The sequence below is a fragment of the Macaca nemestrina genome, chromosome 2 (genome assembly GCF_043159975.1).
Source record: "Macaca nemestrina isolate mMacNem1 chromosome 2, mMacNem.hap1, whole genome shotgun sequence".
In the NCBI taxonomy this organism is placed as follows: domain Eukaryota; kingdom Metazoa; phylum Chordata; class Mammalia; order Primates; family Cercopithecidae; genus Macaca; species Macaca nemestrina.
Genome location: NC_092126.1, coordinates 193,810,172 through 193,828,331, shown reverse-complemented (window position 1 = coordinate 193,828,331; position 18,160 = coordinate 193,810,172). Strand labels below are relative to the sequence as shown.

At 35.0% G+C, this 18,160-nt stretch overlaps 1 protein-coding gene across 4 annotated transcripts in view; it reads left to right on the top strand.

Annotated features, from left to right (window-relative positions):
* LOC105485513 (cell adhesion molecule 2) overlaps positions 1 to 18,160 on the top strand; it is a 1,093,059-nt gene that overhangs the window by 797,713 nt on the left and 277,186 nt on the right. Inside the window, exon 1 of one of the 4 annotated variants that reach the window (XM_071089508.1) lies at positions 7,970 to 7,987. The exons of the other annotated variants lie outside the window; for them this stretch is intronic. The gene's annotated coding sequence lies outside the window, so the exon portion shown is untranslated. Of the gene's footprint in view, positions 1 to 7,969; positions 7,988 to 18,160 lie in introns of those variants that run through there. 4 annotated transcript variants of the gene reach the window in all.

The window sequence follows — 18,160 nt, the reverse complement described above, 5'->3', positions numbered from 1 at the left end:
AGTCAGATTCTTTTCAGTTGCAAGTTACAGAAACCCAGTTCTCATAACTTAACCATATTTGATGTTTTTTACAAAAATTCTGTGGCACCACTGGACGTCTGTGGCACCACTGGACAATTTAACTCAATTCTGATATATTATCTAGAGTTAGTGCAGTCCCACAAATTAGGGGTCAGTTGCACAAGACCATCCCCAATTCCACTGTCAGCCAAAGTTTTGGGTATTCTCAAGTTACCCATACTTGACCTGGCTGACCCAAAATGTGGGGGTTCCCTCAAGCCTTTCCTCTCCTCCCCCTCCAGTTAGAACATTTGTTAGAATAATGTACAGAACTCAGGAAAGCATTACCATTGTATTTTTATTATAAAGAATACAGCTCAGGAATAGCCAAATGGAAAAGATGCTTTAAAATGGTATGTGGGAGTGGGTGGGTAGCCCAGAGCTTCCTGCCCTCTCCAGAGATGCCACCCTCTCAGCAAACTATTGTGTTCACCAACCTGAAACCTCCCTAAACCTCATTGTTCAAAAGTTTTTACCGAGACACTTCATTACTTGGATACTGTATTACTAGTCCATTCTTGCACTGCTAGAAAGATTTGGTAATTAATAAAGAAAAAAGTTTAATTGGTTCACTATTCCACGGGCTGTACAGGAAGCCTGGCTTACCAGCCTCAGGAAACTCAATCATGGTGGAAAGTGAAGGGGAAGCAGGCATATTTTACAGGGCTGGAGCAGGAAGAAGTGAGAGAAGGGGGAGGTGCTACACACTTTTAAACAGCCAGATCTCCTGAGAACTCACTATCATGAAAACAGCAAGGGGGAATCCACCCCCATTATCCAATCACCCCTCACCAGGCCCCTCCTCCAACACTGGGGATTATAATTTCACATGAGATTTGGGTGGTGACACAAATCAGAACCATATCAGACATGATTGATCAAATCATGGCCACTTGATTAAACTCAACGTGTAGCAACTTCCCTCTTCTCCCAGGAAGCTGGGAGATGGGGCTGAAAGTTCCAAACCTCTAATCACTTGGCCAGCCCCTCCCTTGACACTACCATGACACACCTTGTTAGTATAAACTCAGGTATGATTGAAAGGGGCTCGTAATGAAAAACAAAAGACGTGCCTATCACTCAGGAAATTCTAAGGGTGTTTGAATCTCTTGTGACAGGAGTCTAGGACAAAGACCAACTTTTTTTTTTTTTTTTTTTTTTTTTTTTTTTATTACACCACAGCACAAAAAGAGATTTAATGGTCTATATGTCTGGAAAGTTCAGGGTGAAGTTTAGACATGATTGAACGCAAGGGCTCAAATAATGTCATCATCATGTCTTTTATTAACAAACTTCTTGTCTCCACTTTCTTCTAACTCAAGTTTATTCTTAGATGGTCTTGGACAAAATTAGGCAATGATTAATTCTAATTATTGAATCCAGATTGCTCCAGATCCTTATCTACATATACACATGATCATTGGCTCTCCCAATGTTTAAAGACATTACATATTGAGTACACATATGATTAAATTTTATTTGACACCGTCAGTTATACTAATTTTACTGCATGGTGCAATGGGATTTGTAGAAGAAGATCATGTAGTAACTGCTTTATATTGTAAACTTTGATATTATATGTACTGTATTTATTCTTACATATGGACATCATATTAAATATATAGCCTACATATGTAAATATCATATTAAATATGTAACCTATTTATCAGATTAATGTCAAAAAACTAGTTTTCTTTCAAATTATCTCAGCATAGATATTAGGATGATATTGCTAGCTTTTTAGTCTTTTTTAATCCAATTTGAACAGCATCAAATGGTTTTTTATGACAGAAAATAAATTATTTTATTTTTGAATCAACTCTATGATTTTAAGAAATATTGATTGGGTAATTTCCCAAAGCTGAAAATTTAGGACAGACACAGAAGTTTTATATAATTGGATCTCCTGCACAGTAGAAGGAGTGAAATAGCAAGATGGCTTAATAAAAATATCATTTGACTTTTCGCAACAGTGAAGTGATTCATTGATCTCCACTTGGGTTGTCAGAGCTCAGGAGATGAAGTCTATCAGAAGTGAAAGTTGATGAATCTTGGCTGTTTATGGCTTTATAAAATAATATTGGCTTATGGCTTTATAAAATATTAAGTAAAGGCATGTTTTAACTAATGAAATTTACCATACACCTAGACTTAGATACCATAATGACAACTTGGGGAGGAAATTAACATTTGCAATGCTATTAGAAGACTGTAAGAAAAGGACTAAAGATAAGAGTTTGGCTTGAAGATGCATATTTGTTCATGCTTTAACTTAGTTAGCATTCAGATATTTTAATTGAGCACCTACATTACGAAAGACAAATATTAAGTTCTTGGTTTAAAGAAATAAAGAAACATGGTTCGTGTATTTAAGGAGTTTGCAATTGAGGAGTCCCAATACTTTAATTTTTGTTTCAAGAAGCATCACAGAAATAGATGAGTAAATGGATAATTCAGAGAGTGTGATACATGTTAGGGGGGTGTGTGTGTGTATACATATATATAGAGAGAGAGAGAGAGAGAAAGAGAGAGCAGATGATACAGAAACATGAGACGGAGCATTTTTTAAAAAACTGGAATGGCGCTAAAGTACGGGGAGTGATAAAGGCTAACATTTCAAAGCTTAATAGAAGTTGAGCCAGATACTGAAGGGATGGACTACTGCGTATGATTAATGATTAATGCAATTGAGAAGAAACATAGTGTTGTAGATTCTAGGGACTTCAAATTTTTAATGACTTAGTGTATAATGCAAGAATAAAGTGATTGGAGATGAGGCTGGAGAGTGAGAGATGATTGAGATACTAAAGGAGGCATTTGGTTGTAATCTTTGTGATCTATTGAAAAATCTTTAATGATTGACATTCAAATGTATGTTTGAAAAGATTCCTCTAAGTTTTAACAGAATGGGTTACTTTTTCCTAGGCTGACTGAACTTAATAATCAAATGGAAGTTTTATAGATTTCACCAGTGTGTGCAGAGGAGGTAAAGTACACAAACCAACAGATGGAAAAGTGTAAAGTTGAGTTGCTTTATTTGTTTTTTAATTACTCCGGATATATTATTGACTTGGCAGTGCTCACTAAGAGACAAAGGGAGGTAGAAAAACAATAATGGATAGGGAGATATATATAAGCCGGGAAATGTTTTGGTGGTAGCACAGAGTTCCGTAAATTAGCACCAGGTTGGTACTGTCACATAATTTGTTGGTAGGAGCACAACAGAGCAGCTTGTAAGAACAGATGAGCCAGGGCACAAATAAAGCAATGAACATAAATCAGAAAAACTTAATTTAGCATTGGACACCTAGATGGCAGTCAGTGATGCTGATCATTATTACCATACTGCCACGCACAGAGGGACTCAAAAAATATTAGTTGATGGTAATTATAAACTCAATGAGAAACATGACTAGCATTTCCTACCCCCATTTAAGTTATCCTTTCCAGAAAACATTTTTGTGTTTATGACCACTAGTAAAAGACACCTTTGTGGAGAAATACTTTGACCATTATCTGGGCCTAAAGATACTCTTAATTATTATGTGTTTCTTTCTAAAACAGAGACAAATTTATTCATACACTGTATTCTATTTCCAGTAAAATGTTTTATCTGTGCATGTTCCTGATGACTCAATATTTAGTTTGGTTTTATTTGAGTCAGAGGTTTAAGTATGTAATCCATTAAACTTAAAGACAAATATCACTAAATATGACTGAGATTTTCAGTGTAGCAGTAATCTCACCCAAGATGAATCTTACTGGCTATTATATTTCCAATTTCACTTGAAGTAGTTGATCTCACATTAATGCGTCTTTTTTGGTACTAGAAGTATCAGTGTTCCGACTTGACTGTTTAAAAACTTGTCTTTTTTTTTTTTTTTTTTTTTGAGACGGAGTCTCGCTCTGTCTCCCAGGCTGGAGTGCTGTGGCCGGATCTCAGCTTACTGCAAGCTCCGCCTCCCGGGTTCCCGCCATTCTCCTGCCTCAGCCTCCCGAGTAGCTGGGACTACAGGCGCCGCCACCACGCCCGGCTAGTTTTTTTTGTATTTTTTAGTAGAGACGGGGTTTCACCGTGTTAGCCTGGATGGTCTCGATCTCCTGACCTCGTGATCCACCCGTCTCGGCCTCCCAAAGTGCTGGGATTACAGGCTTGAGCCACCGCGCCCGGCCTTAAAAACTTGTCTTCATGTTTCTTAATTTTGTCCCAAAGACAGAAAAATTATAAATATAATTTTTAATGTATATTGCTGAGTATAAGAAGGGGTAAAGTGGGGGTGGGACACAAAACTTAAAATGACTAATTCAAATGTGATGTACTGATACCTAATAAAGTCCAAATGATAATAAGAAATAATGCTATTGCACATGTAGGTCCGGCTATTATTTGGAACAGATTATCATTTACTATACAGAGAGGGAATCAAACAGAGGCTGATTTCATTTATTAATTTTAAAAAATAATAAACGCATGGATATATGATTAATGCTCTCTCATCTTCCTTTTTATCGTGTTTAGAATATCTTACCAGAGAATAAAAGACATTGCTTGAACTCCTCTGCTATGGTTCTTTATTCCTGCCTAGTTCTCTTCTGCATTACTCAATTTTCCTCAAATATATCCACTTTAAGCATGTAAATTTCAAGCACAGAATGAAAAGGTAGCACAGAATCAGAATATTGTTATGTTTTAACACAGGAATACAGTCTACTATATAGGCATTTTACTTCTGATGAAATACAGTGTAATACAATGCAACACAAATGCAATAAAATAATGTATGATATTGTATAAGCAATAAAGATCACTCCTACCTGGGCATTTAAAATTACTGTTCTCTAGAATTTGTCTGGTCTCTATGCCATCGTTCTAGATGGCAACATCTTTTATTTCAAGCTTAGCATGGAGAAAGGAATAGGTAAGAAAGGGAAGGGGTATAAAGTCTGTTTATTCATAAGCTGACACATAATACTTTGCTTTATATTTCACTGACCATAACTTAGTTAGATTGCTACATTTAGCTGCAAGAGATTCTGGAAGTACAGTCTTTATTCTGGAGGACACCTACCCAGATAAAATTATGGGATGGGAGAACAGAGATTGGGAAATAATTAACAGTCTCTGCCATACTGGGGACCTTGGGAACATTACATTGTGTCCTTTCTCTACTTTGATGTGTGTTTGCTAGCTTTCAAGCAAAAGAATTGCAAAACTGTTTTTCCATAAACTTTCTCCAAATTCTATTATAAATATCTTCTATGACAATAAAAAACTTCTGATAAATAAATTTATCATGGTAAATATATAGACTTAAAAGTAAGTACATAAATTTATGGGCAAGAGACTCCTCCAGTACTTCTTTTCTTAATGTTTTATAGTTTCATAAAGTATTAGAAGGACCTTTTGTGCTCTCTATTTGAGTGTTTTTATAATTTCACTTTTATAAAAGAAACATCCACATATAATGCCAGATTTGCTAGATATATGAAGTTTTCTGAAATCTCACTGCTCTGAAAGAAATGCTTTTCTAAAAATTAAATGTACACATTGGGAAAATGTTCAAATCAATGTACTAGTTGTTATGTTCAAAATTCCATTACTGTTAATGAGATTTGCAGGCGTAGCCTGCACAGCAAGTTACTCTGAAATTTTTCCCAGCTGTATCCTTGAAAGATGGATACTTTTTTTTTTCTTTTCATTTAAGAAGATCATTTTATCTGAGCAGTTGCTTTTCAATTTATCCATTTGTACGTTGATGGCATTTATTCTACACAAAATTTTGGACTTACATGTAAAGGAAAAAATAAGGTATTTGTCCACTGCATCTGTATGAGCCATAAACAACTCATCGACATGAACTTCAGCACCTTAGCATAGTTCTGGTATGGAACTTCTGCATAATTCATCATAAAAGAACATGAGGCATTCAGAAGTCAGTGTTCATTCAAAGATGTGCTCCCGTATGAGCAGCACAGGAAGTATGCCTTCTCTGCACATCATTTACACAAGGCAGCTGATAAGATTTATGGTTCATAGTAGAGTTATTTTGATCCCTTTATAGTTGTTTGAGAATATCTTGAAAGTAATACATTAAGATAAATTACATTGAAATCAATTTTCTTAACGTCTTATGTATTTGTATAAAATTCCTTAGAAGGTTAGTTAATAATAATTATATTCAAATATATTTAAAATATTGTTTTAAAAATAGGTAATATATTAACATTCAAAGAATGAAATGGTTAAAAGGTATACACCCTTTAAATATTGTGAACATGATTTTTATCTCGTCTTTCCTTTTACCACACAGGCTTGTTACTTGATAAGAAATAGAAAACTGATTTAGATCATGCATGAGTCCTACTGTTAGTATTATATAGTATTAGAGCTAATGCCTTGGCCATTTCCTTTAGTTCGATTCTCCCTAAGGCAGGAGATGAAGTCCCTATCAGGATCACCTGCAGAAACATTTGCAAAACGCTCCTGAACACCACTATCTTCCAAAACTGTGCCTTACTGAGCCACAGAATATTATGTTTGATTGGACTATTTTGTGTCCCTCTGTTTGGGACATAAACAGGGATGGAAACCTCTTTTCTAGACACTCTAACACACATAAGTTTTCCATTTTTAAAAGTAATTATCAGTTTTTTAAAGCAAAAATACGTATATATTTATTAACCTAAGTAAAAGCAATAATGGTATGAATAAAAACTGTTGATACACAACAAAAAACTTTTTTTTTTTTTTTTTTTTTTTTTGAGTCAGAACCTCGCTCTGTTGCCAGGCTGGAGTGCAGTCAGTGACACGATCTTGGCTCATTGCAACCTCCACCTCCTAGGTTCGAGCAATTCTCCTACCTCAGCCTCCCGAGTAGCTGGGACTACAGACTTGTGCCACCACACCCAGCTAATTTTTGTATTTTTAGTAGAGACGGGGTTTCACCATGTTGGCCAGGATGGTTTTGATCTCTTGACCTCGTGATCCACCCACCTCGGCCTCCCAAAGTTCTGGGATTACAGGTGTGAGCCACTGTGCCCGGCCACAAAACTTACTTTAATAGATACTGACTTTATGCTAGTAATAGAATAAGGAATTCAACCATTGGGAAAGAGATGATCTCATTCTTGTATGTTAGTAGCATTGTGCTGTCTTTCGTATAAAGCAGGCTTAGAGTGCTTATGAATTCTGCCCTCAAAGAGCTTACAATATTTCATCGATTTCTTTGACTAAGGACAATTTATGAAGGGAGCTCACCTGAGGGTCATCCAACAGGTAGGGAAATGAGTGCCTCCGGCCTGAAGTGGAATGTGGGTGGTACACACCAACGTCCACTCCTTGTTTTGTTTTAAGTTAGGGAATTTGTGTATGGCTAATCTGAGTTTTATGGAAATACTAAATGAAAGGAGGAAGAATCATTTGTTGGGGTTAGAAAGATTTTTCAAATCACGAGGTCAAACTTGAAACAAACAAACACGGGAAATCCTTTACATAACTAAGTGTAGAAGAAGAAAAGTTACAGTGCAATCAGAAACCCCCTTGCTTAAGGGAGATAGGAGGGTTTGTGACAGATGAACTTAAGCATTTATCGAAAATCTGTTAATAGTGACATAATAGTTCCCCTTGAGACTCTGCCACGTGGTACCTACCTGTCTTCTCGCTCTGTGGCCCAGGCTGGAGTGAGCGGCGCCATCTTGGCTCACTGCAAGCTCCGCCTCCCGGGTTCCCGCCATTCTCCTGCCCCGGCCTCCCGAGTAGCTGGGACTCCAGTGGCCCGCCACCACGCCCAGATAATTTTTATGTATTTTTAGTAGAGACGGGGTTTCACCGTAGAGACGGGGTTTCACCATTTTAGCCAGGATGGTCTCCATCTCCTGACCTCGTCATCCGCCCGCCGCGACCTACCAAAGTGCTGCGATTACAGGGGTGAGCCACCGCACCTGGCCCCAGTATTATTTCTTTTTGGCATAACTCCCAGTTTGTTTGCTTGTTTGTTTGTTTTACTACTCAACATTTACTGGAATCAACATTAATTTCAGAAATTTGAGATATTTCTCATACTGTTTTTCACCTCCCCTTTCTCCATTTCAAGTCCTCCCACCCTGAATGTTCTATGTCAGTCCCCATCCTCTGCCAAACCTTCCCTAGTTATCTACACCTCCGGTTCCCTCCTCTCTTCAAACGCTTTCCTACCTTGTTTTAGCAATTTACTGCATGATCTACTGCACTGCTCCTCTCTCTCTCTGTTATTTTATCTTTCCCATTAAAGTTTTCGTTTTCATTTTTGCCATAAAGGCATAAATAATATACTATATATATGTATATACTATATATACACACACAATCTATGAAATATGTACTAAATATCATCCATATATATGTATAATATATTATTAATTGTATGCTGAAATATCCCTGTACTTTGACATTTGTTTTTCCCCACTTATCGTGACATCTTATGAAATTTATGGACAAATTTAGATATAAATTTAGATATGGACAAATTTAGTTCATTCACTTTAACTGTACATAGCATTTTATTATATATTTTAGAAATGTTTTTTATTTACTAATATCTCTGATGATAGTTCTTTGGGTAGATTCTAATTTCTCATTATTACAACAAAGCTATAATATGCATTCTTGGACATTACTGATAAATATTTGTTAGAGCTTCCTAATAAGACAATGAGTTGCTTAAAGGAAGAAGTGCTTTTTAAAATTCCCCACTTGAAAACTAGCATGGAACTGACTGCATAATTGCAACACTCTGCTGACAGATTGGATGGAGAGCAATAACCCTGGATCCAGAAGCAGGACCCTCTGTTCTACATATAAAATGGAACTACTGGGCAGGAAGGGATTCCAACTATGACTATTTTGTATCCCATGCTAACTGCTCATAATACAGGTTCTATCAACTAAGATCGCGTTGCATTCTTCTTTACTTATGTAAGACTTATCCTGATTTATTTTATTTCACTGTCGTATGGCACTTTACTGTTATATTCACAATGCTGAAGTCCTTTGGAAATAACACCATCTTCACCTATACAAAGGTAGCTTTATATTCATTTCCCTTCTGGTGGTTCATTTATAGAAGCACATGATTTATTGCCACCTTAGCAAATTATTCTGAGTGAAGAAAGTATCTCTTCATTCAACTGTGCTTTCTTAGAAACATTTCTTACAGCATTTAAGTGGGTTGGCGATGTGGTCATCTCTCATTTTGACCACTGCACAACTCCTCCTTGGTCTTCCTGCTAAACGCTATCCATCTCTAATCAATTGCCAATCTGCAGCTGACAAAATGATCCTTTTCTCCAATTGCTTTTAACTGTAATTCTTTTCTCATTTCTATCCTCCTCTGTAGCTGCATAATCTAGACATCGGGCTGGAGAATATCAGCTTTCATCCCATAGCTTTTCATCAAAGAGTGTTAGATTTGTTTTCTCTGTCCTTACCCATATCCTCTTTACTGATATAGCCTGGCAGTCTTACCATATCCCTTTTTACAATCAGCCTACTTGCCTCCTTTTCTCTTCAGAGCATTCTCTGCCTTGACTTACAAGAACTTTGTCTTCTTTTATTACACTTTTAATAGAAATTTTGCATGATTTTATAATTTATGAAATGAACAGAGGGAAATGGGAAAAAGAAATAACATAATGTTATCAACTCAGGATATGTACTATCGTAATGTTAGCATATTTCTTTTATTCTGCATTATATTAAAAAATTCAGTATCAAGTTTATATCTAATTTGTATCTTTTTTCTAAGTACTATATTATAAGGATTTTATACATATAAAACATTTTTGTATGACACAGCAATTTCCCAGAGGAAAATAACAGTACATGGTGATACACTATAAAGTACTCCATTTAAGCATATAGTTAAAAATAAAATTAATGTGACTGAATTATTCTGGCAATTAAAAGGAATTATCGGTTATCAGCAATAGATGGAGTCATCCGGAAATGGGAAGATTAAATCTTTTTTAAATAAGACAACGTCATGAGTAGACATGCTCTGTATAAGAAACAAATGCATAAAGAATCTGGTAAAAAGCTAGACAGGAAACAGAATACTTGTATACACATAGGAAGGAAGTGGATACTTTATTTTCAAAGTCAAGTCTTTAGCACCAAGGAGTATTTGTTGTTATATAACCAAATCTAAAATTAGCATTTGAAAGACTTAACAAGGAATATTTTCTCCTGTAAAATATTATTCAGTTCCAAATTCCTTATGTATTAAGAGATGCATCAGCATATCAAGAGTGGGGTCATTTCAAGAAAGGACTGTGGAAATAACCTTTGTTCCTCCTAAAGAAATTGCAAGTCCCTAGATGATTAATAATAATTGTTTATATTAGTATAACAAAAGTGTTATAAGGTCACTTTTGTATTAATTATCTCCTTTTATGTTCTCAACAGAGTTGTAAAGTAGGTTTTATAATCACCCTATTTATAAAGGGATAAACCAAAGTCAGGGAGGTTAAGTGACTTGCTGAAGATGGTGAGGTTAGTAATGGGTGTACAAACCTGGACTGCTCATTTATTCTGGTCTTTGTTTGTTTGTTTTTTCTAAAGTGCTGCTTTTTCTAATAATTTTAGGGAGGTAGGCTTTGGAAAGAATGGCAGAGAATGTAAAGAGCTCAACTTTGAATTTTTAATATTATTCCTTTCTTGGTTGTTTGATATGTGTCCAACTATGTAGAAAGTATGTTTTCTAAGCTTTCACAAAGAAATGCTTCAGTGAATATAAAATGTCTTCTCAGCCTTACAGCTATTATTCTGATGTCCTCTGGCAATTACTTTTGAAAAGAATTCAGAAGCCCTTTGCTTCTTTTGAAAATTATCAACCTGGATGCTTCTAAGATTTTAAAATATATTCTTAAAATATTAAACCTTTCTAATACCTGCTTAATTGAGGATTCATTAATGTTGTCTATGAGGTGGTGAGAATGTGTAATCCTCATATTAAGTACATTTTTCATTTCAAAATTTATTTTTGGTTATTACAGCCACAATTATGCTTGATTTTCCCTCTAACATTCCCAAGGTTGATCCTCAACTCCAATCTAGCATATATATCATCTTCTTTCCCAGTGTTTTAATTCAGATGTCATAGTATCTCTGTATTTTCTGGGAGCTTTTCAATTTCCTCTAATTCCTTTATTTGGGTTCTAATATCAGAGATGCTCTTTATTTCTAACTCAGATTTTAGCTATTCAATCACATTTTTAATTTTCTTGCATTTCTTTTTTACTTCGTACATTTTTTATCATGTATTTTTTATTTATTTTTTTTACTTTATTCTTTCATTTCTCTCCTCTTTTTTCATTGAGTCCACCTATCTTGTATCCTATTGAGTATATGATGAAGCAAATGTCCTGTACAGGTTAATTAGTATGTATGGCAAAGTCCTATCTATGTTTTTGTTATGTTTACTCATCCATGAATGAGGAAATTTTATCCAATGTTTGTGTTTTGCAACAGAGTGCTCAGATCGCATTCGATTCCACTTTCTGGCAGCATGAATGTTGAATAAATGCCCCTCACATGCAAATGAGAGGGGGGGGAAACGTGCATATTTCCTGAACCAGTTCCTCCTGTCTAAATGGCATGCAACTACTAGAGACCTATTAGAATACGATGCAATTTTCTGCTCTCACCATCTTTTGGCCTGATAGTCTGAATAGAGGAAGTATATAAAAGAGAGTAATACCTAATTATTACAAGGGCAATGCCTATATTAATTGTGTCTGTTTTACTTTAAAATGTTCAAATTTCCTTCCTGACACTGCAAGCAACTGCCAATTTTCCATATAACCAGTTGTATAATGTACCTAGAGTATATGTGCTCTAGGTGAGATAAACTTACAAGTTATTGTCCATAAAAGGAAAATTTGAGAATGAAAGAGCTCTCTAGTAACAGTTATGTCAGGGCCCTAGAACATACTAGGATTGTCCCTGGCAAACTGGAAAGTATGCTCACCTAAATTCTAAAAGCGTTCAGATGGATGTAGAAGAGGTGCTTAGATCTAAAAATGAGTTGGCTAAAGAATAATATTCTGCTCCTTGAAAACATAGCCACTATGCTGTAGAAGGATGAACACTAAGTTTTCAAGTGAGTGGCACATGCCTTGCACATTTGGAGCAAAGAAGAGACTCCCACACACATTTTAGTTTTGTGATGCTGGAATTTTGCTCTTGCAATTACATAGGAGTGGAAAATATATAATTCTTTATGTCAGTTGAGTTATGTTGGTCTTGTAGTTCAGAGATATTTTCCTGAAATGCTTCTGATATGTTGATGAGTCCCATTGTCCAATTTTATCATGAGCTTTCATTTTTTTTCTGTCTCCATAATTGTTTTGTTGAATACCGGAAGAAAGTAAATCAGGCCGTGCTAGCAATATTTCATGTGAATTTCTGTTTCTATTTCATTCAACCTCATAATATATGTTCTTAATCCTGTGCTGAAATCTACTTCACATTAACTCTTTACGTATTGTATGTAATAAATATGTGTTTAGTTTTTGCCATAGATTAGCAACTCCCGCAGGGTATGAAACAATAAATTGACTCAATAAAAATTTATGTTGATTATCTACTATTGTACCATATTTGTTAACTTACTTGAAATATATTCAATACACTTTACCCAAATGAATAGATGTCAAATATTTTATTGCTAGTAACAAAGTATGTACCATAAAGTGAAACATTCCTAATTGTCATATTGAGTTTTATTAGTGACCACCTTAAAGTTTACTCTAGTGATTTAAATATATTACCTGATTTACCATGATGCACTCCTAACTTTTTAATGGCTGACTGCATCAATATTGGGCATAAGCCAGTAGGATACTGCTCCCAATGTACAAATAAGCCAGAGGCTGCTTTGAAGGCATGTAATGAAATGATAAAGTGTGCTTAAGCAAAAGAGATTTCAAAATGTAAAACTGTGTTTTCACCTTCATGATCTAGTTCTAAGTAATATGTTATTTATATATTTTATGCAACCTTGGCTATTTTATTGATAAGAAGAAATAAAATTTGCAGAGTAGTCACTTACTAGTGCAAATTTAATACATGAAGCTTTCTTGTCACTAAATTTCTTGTGGTTGGTTGGATTATCAAGATCTTTTATTCTATCACCCAATATCCAGTCCGCTGTACAGTAGATGCCAGTTCCATAAGAGTGCTGCCATGTCCAACCACGACCTTCTAGCACTTCCACATCCCAAATAGCTAAATGTGGCATTACAGAAACAATTCAAATTTTCAGATCCAAAATTCCACATGCACGAAAAAAAAAAAAAAAAAGGGTCTGACCACATTAAAAAGTGGGTTTCAGAAGGACAATACAATGCACATACCTCCAGCTCTATTCCAGAAATGCTCATCAGAAGTAAAATTATGAAGGATGCTGCTAGATCTACACTGTTTAATGTGTGATTGAAACCGACTGTAATTTAGCATCTTAAACTTATGTATGAAAGAGAAAAACTAATCTTTTTCATCTGTTGTACAACAAATTTATTAAAATCTATACAACACAGATAGTAAATTATCATATCTGTTAGTTTTGTTGATTATATTTTAATTTATTATTGTCCAGACAATCATGCATCTTTTCAAGTTCTTCTTTCTTACATAGATTAGCTTCAATGGTAATTATCTGATGGTCTCATATTAATTTCTTTACCATAAGCTCATCAACAAATGGTTTTCAGGTTATGCAGATGTTTATTTAAAATATATTTTATTGGCTGGATGCGGTGGCTGACGCCTGTAATCCCAGCACTTTGGGAGACCAAGGCGGGCGGTTTGCCTGAGCTCAGGAGTTCATGACCAGCCTGGGCAACACAGTGAAACCCCATCTCTACTAAAATACAAAAATTGGCTGGGTGTGGTGGAATGCACCTATAGTCCCAGCTACTCGGGAGGCTGAGGCAGGAGAATTGCTTGAACCCAGGAAGCGGAGGTTGCAGTGAGCCCAGATTGCACCATTGCACTCCAGAATGGGCTACAGTATGAGACTCCATCTCAAAATAAATAAATAAATACATAAAATTTAAAATATATATTTTTTATTTATTTATGAGGTACATGAATCTTTTTAATGTGCAACTTAAACTATTAAAGCATCATTAGTAAGAAGTATAATGTAGGATGGACACAATTTAAATATTTTATTAATATATGAAAATAAAATTTGTTTTATTTGGGATCACAATAAAAAATATTTTGACTTGCTTTTTTGTTCCTCCAAATTTTAATTTATTTTTCAACTGTGAAAACTATTATGAACAAAACTTCTTGGCTAAACTGATAATCCTACACAATAGCAATCACTGTTAAAAATCTAACATTCATAGTAAAAAAATCATAATTTAATTCCTAGTTTGAAAATTATTTTTAGATATCTGTATGCTACTGATGGAATCTGAATATATATCTATACACACACACACATATATCCATATATATACACATATATACCATATATATGATTTGTTGTTCTGTATATTTTGCATACTAATTTGATATTTCACATATTAACAAAAACTTCCTCTATTTCATTTGAACAGATGACAATGCTTGGTTTTGCCTGTGATCTCTAAGTAGAAAATCTAGTATTCCATGACATCTACGTTGCAGTGTCCAGAGAGCAACGAGAAAAAAAGGGAAAACAAAGTAGCAACTAACTTCATTGAGTGCTTTGATGCTAGAACATAAAATAGTGATGGCTCATTTAAAAATATGTGTTCAAATGAAATGTACTTGCATGTTGCAAATTTATATATCATTTAAAAAAACAGCATTTCTTCAGCCTCTTTCCATAAGATACAGAAAGAGCCCTGGATTTGGAAACAGAAAACCTGATTCCTCAGACAACTCTGTGGGTAACTAACTGTGCTACGGTGGCAATTTCTTCAACTTTCTAGACCTCAGTGTTCTTATATGAAAGGTCATAAAGTACAATATTGCAGTCATCAATGTCATTTCTAGACCAAAACCCCAATTCTGTGTGCTTATTTGAGAGGGAGTCTAAAGTTTCAAGAATCCTCACATGGCTGTAAAAACCACTAAAAATGAAGCACAGGTAATGACATACCAATTTTGTTGTTGTTGTTTGAGATAGGGTCTCGCCCTGTCACCTTGGCTGGAGTGCAGCGGCACCCTCATGGATCACTGCAACCTTGACATTATGGGCTCAAGCAATCCTGATCCTTCTCTCTCAGCCTCCCAAGTAGCTGAGACTACAAGCATGCACTACCACCACCAGCTGTTTTATTATTATTATTTTTTGTAGATAAAGAGTCTCACTGCATTGCTCAGGCTAGTCTCAAACTCCTGGGCTCAAGTGATCATCCCACCTCAGCCTTCCAAAGTGCCAAATATCCAGATGCAATGATGTTATATGATAGGGAGACTAAATATGAAGATCGCTTTTTGATTCTGATGCTAGAAATATGTGAGAATTTTGTCTAGATAAAAACAGCAAGTGTATAGCAAATCATAGGAAACATAAAGCCAAGGCACTGTACCTGTCTGGGGTAGCCCTTCAAATTTTTTAACTAACTTCCTTTCTTGTTCATGCACCTATTTAAGGCCAGAATCAGGAGTTTTCTGGTCTTAAATGACTGTGTACTTCTCTAAATCCAGACATGATTTTCCATATACTTTGATAATTCGCAAGATATACAATAGTCTTAACTTTTTAAGTTAGCAAGATAATAAAATAGTGCTTGGACTTCATCGTCTGTTATACATGTCACTTACCCTGTGTCTCATGATAGGTGTAACTTACACTGTGCCCCTTTTTGGCTCTGGCAATTCCTTTCTCACATGGATTAAGACAATCCTCTTATTTTTAAGAATTAGAAAACAATAATTCTTCCAATAGAGTTGTGTGAGCCTTGAAAGTGAGCCCTTTATAAATCTAAATTAGACCATAAGCGTTTTGTTTAGTGAAGCATAGGTTACAGTTCACTAACATTGAACTGTAACGGCTCAGTAACATATAATGATCACCTTAGAATAACAGCACTTCCTGAACTTCTTAAACCCATTGGTCAATTCACAAATCAATCCATAGCTTTCTTTAGGGAAATTAAATAAAAATTAATGTGCCTATGGCTGCATGAATGTAATACTTATTTACTATTTTAAGTTGAATAAACTGAAAAGTTTCTCAAGAAAGAGTCTAGAATTCAGTATTTTTTCTATTATTTGCATCAGGAAAACAAAGCTTGCTTATAAAGCATCGTAAGTTATTTGAGCAAAATGTATATCTCTCTGATATTTTTCATACTATACTTAATATTTTGAAATTAGTTTCAGCTTTTGAATCTACACTTACATATCACACGTTTTTAAACAGATACTAAACATTGGATGGAAATGTCTAGAAAAATGTACCCATAGAAGCAGATAGGTAGGAATGAACAAAGGAATTTCTAAAAGGGTCTCTCTTTGCAGGTAAATATTCAAAAAGAAGTGGAGAACAGGCCAGACATTTACGACACACTGATAGAATTATTTCTGAAAAGGATTTTTCTTTCCAAAATGAAATATGTCTTCAAGTTCCATCTCTCTAGATGGCTGATCTATAATGAGTTGAAGAAGGGATTTTGCTCTTTCCTAAAAGTGTTTTGTCAATGATCAGAAAGAACTCGTTCCATTTCTTTCCAAGTTGAACCAGAATGTCACAAATCAAGAAAGGTGAAGTTTTTCAGCAAAAGGGATAGTAAATGCACTGAACCTTCAGAAGCTGCTGTCGTATTGTATTTTTTCTTTCTTTCTTTTCTCTTTTTTTTTTTTTTGGTATGTGTATAAAATGTATTGATAAAAGAATCTGTGCACCTCTGACACTATTGGAAGCAAATGAAAATATCATGGGGAGAGAATAAAGTTGAGGTTAGCAAGATCGGTCCTAACCAAAGCATTTATGAAACATAAAACAAGTTGGGCCAGCTTTGAAACTGTGCAGGATAAGACACTCAGATGTATCCATATGGAAAAAGAGAATTTTCATAATATTAACTGATCATTAACTTACTATTTTTCTTTATACTAAAACTAACTCTTTCTAGTTATGCTTAACTTGGAATTTCTGCATTCGAATATTGAAATTTTCTTTGAATTACTTAGATCTGTTCTTAAGTGTATGTATGCAGAAAATGTGTTGTCATTTTATCTGTGTGTATGGGTCCATCTAAGTAGAATTTATGGAATATCTAAGATCTTGAATATACGCCTTGAATTAAGATAGACAAATTCTCATAAACAAACAAAAATGTATATGTTTCTAACTCAGTTTCACTTCTTTTGGCACTGGTGATCAATAAAAGGTATAGCGTTGATCATAGAATTTCAAAATCTTAATAGTTAGTAATAAGCAGGGAATATTAACCTCCCTCCTTTTCAGCAGCCAAGAAACTGGCATTCAGAGATTAACCAGGTAGTTCAGTTTAGAGGAGGAGGAGATTTTGCAAACCTTAAAATACAAAATGCCATTGACAATCAAGAAGCATCTATCTCTATTTAACTCTCATCACAGTCTAGAATAGAAGCCATGTTTTCTTTTCTTTTCTCACATCTGCTGAGAACAGCCTTAAGTGTACAGTAACTCAGATCTCCTTTTTGTCTTTCATTTCCAGTTTTCTTCATTTTCTCATCCATTTTCATTCTTTTTTTGACTCCAGCTAAAAATGTGTTCATTTTGCTGTATGATTCCCTGTGATAAATGTATTAGTTAGGTAAAGCTAACTCTTATAACAGATAGATCCCAGACGCATAATTGATTAAGCAGCTGAGATACACATATTTTTTCTTGTTCGCATATTGATCCCAGGAGTGCACCTCTTGCCCAAAGAAATTCAGGGAAACAGGCTGACAAACAAGAGCCTTGTCATCTTCTTAAAACACAAAGCAAAATAAAAAAGACCTGTCAGAATGTCATAGTCAGCCAGGAGAAGAAGAAAACATAGCAGAGTGGTGTGAAACTTTTTAATGGCTCAACACCAGGAAATAAACAGCCCCTTCTCCTTACATTCTTTTGTCATTTAGCCATACAGT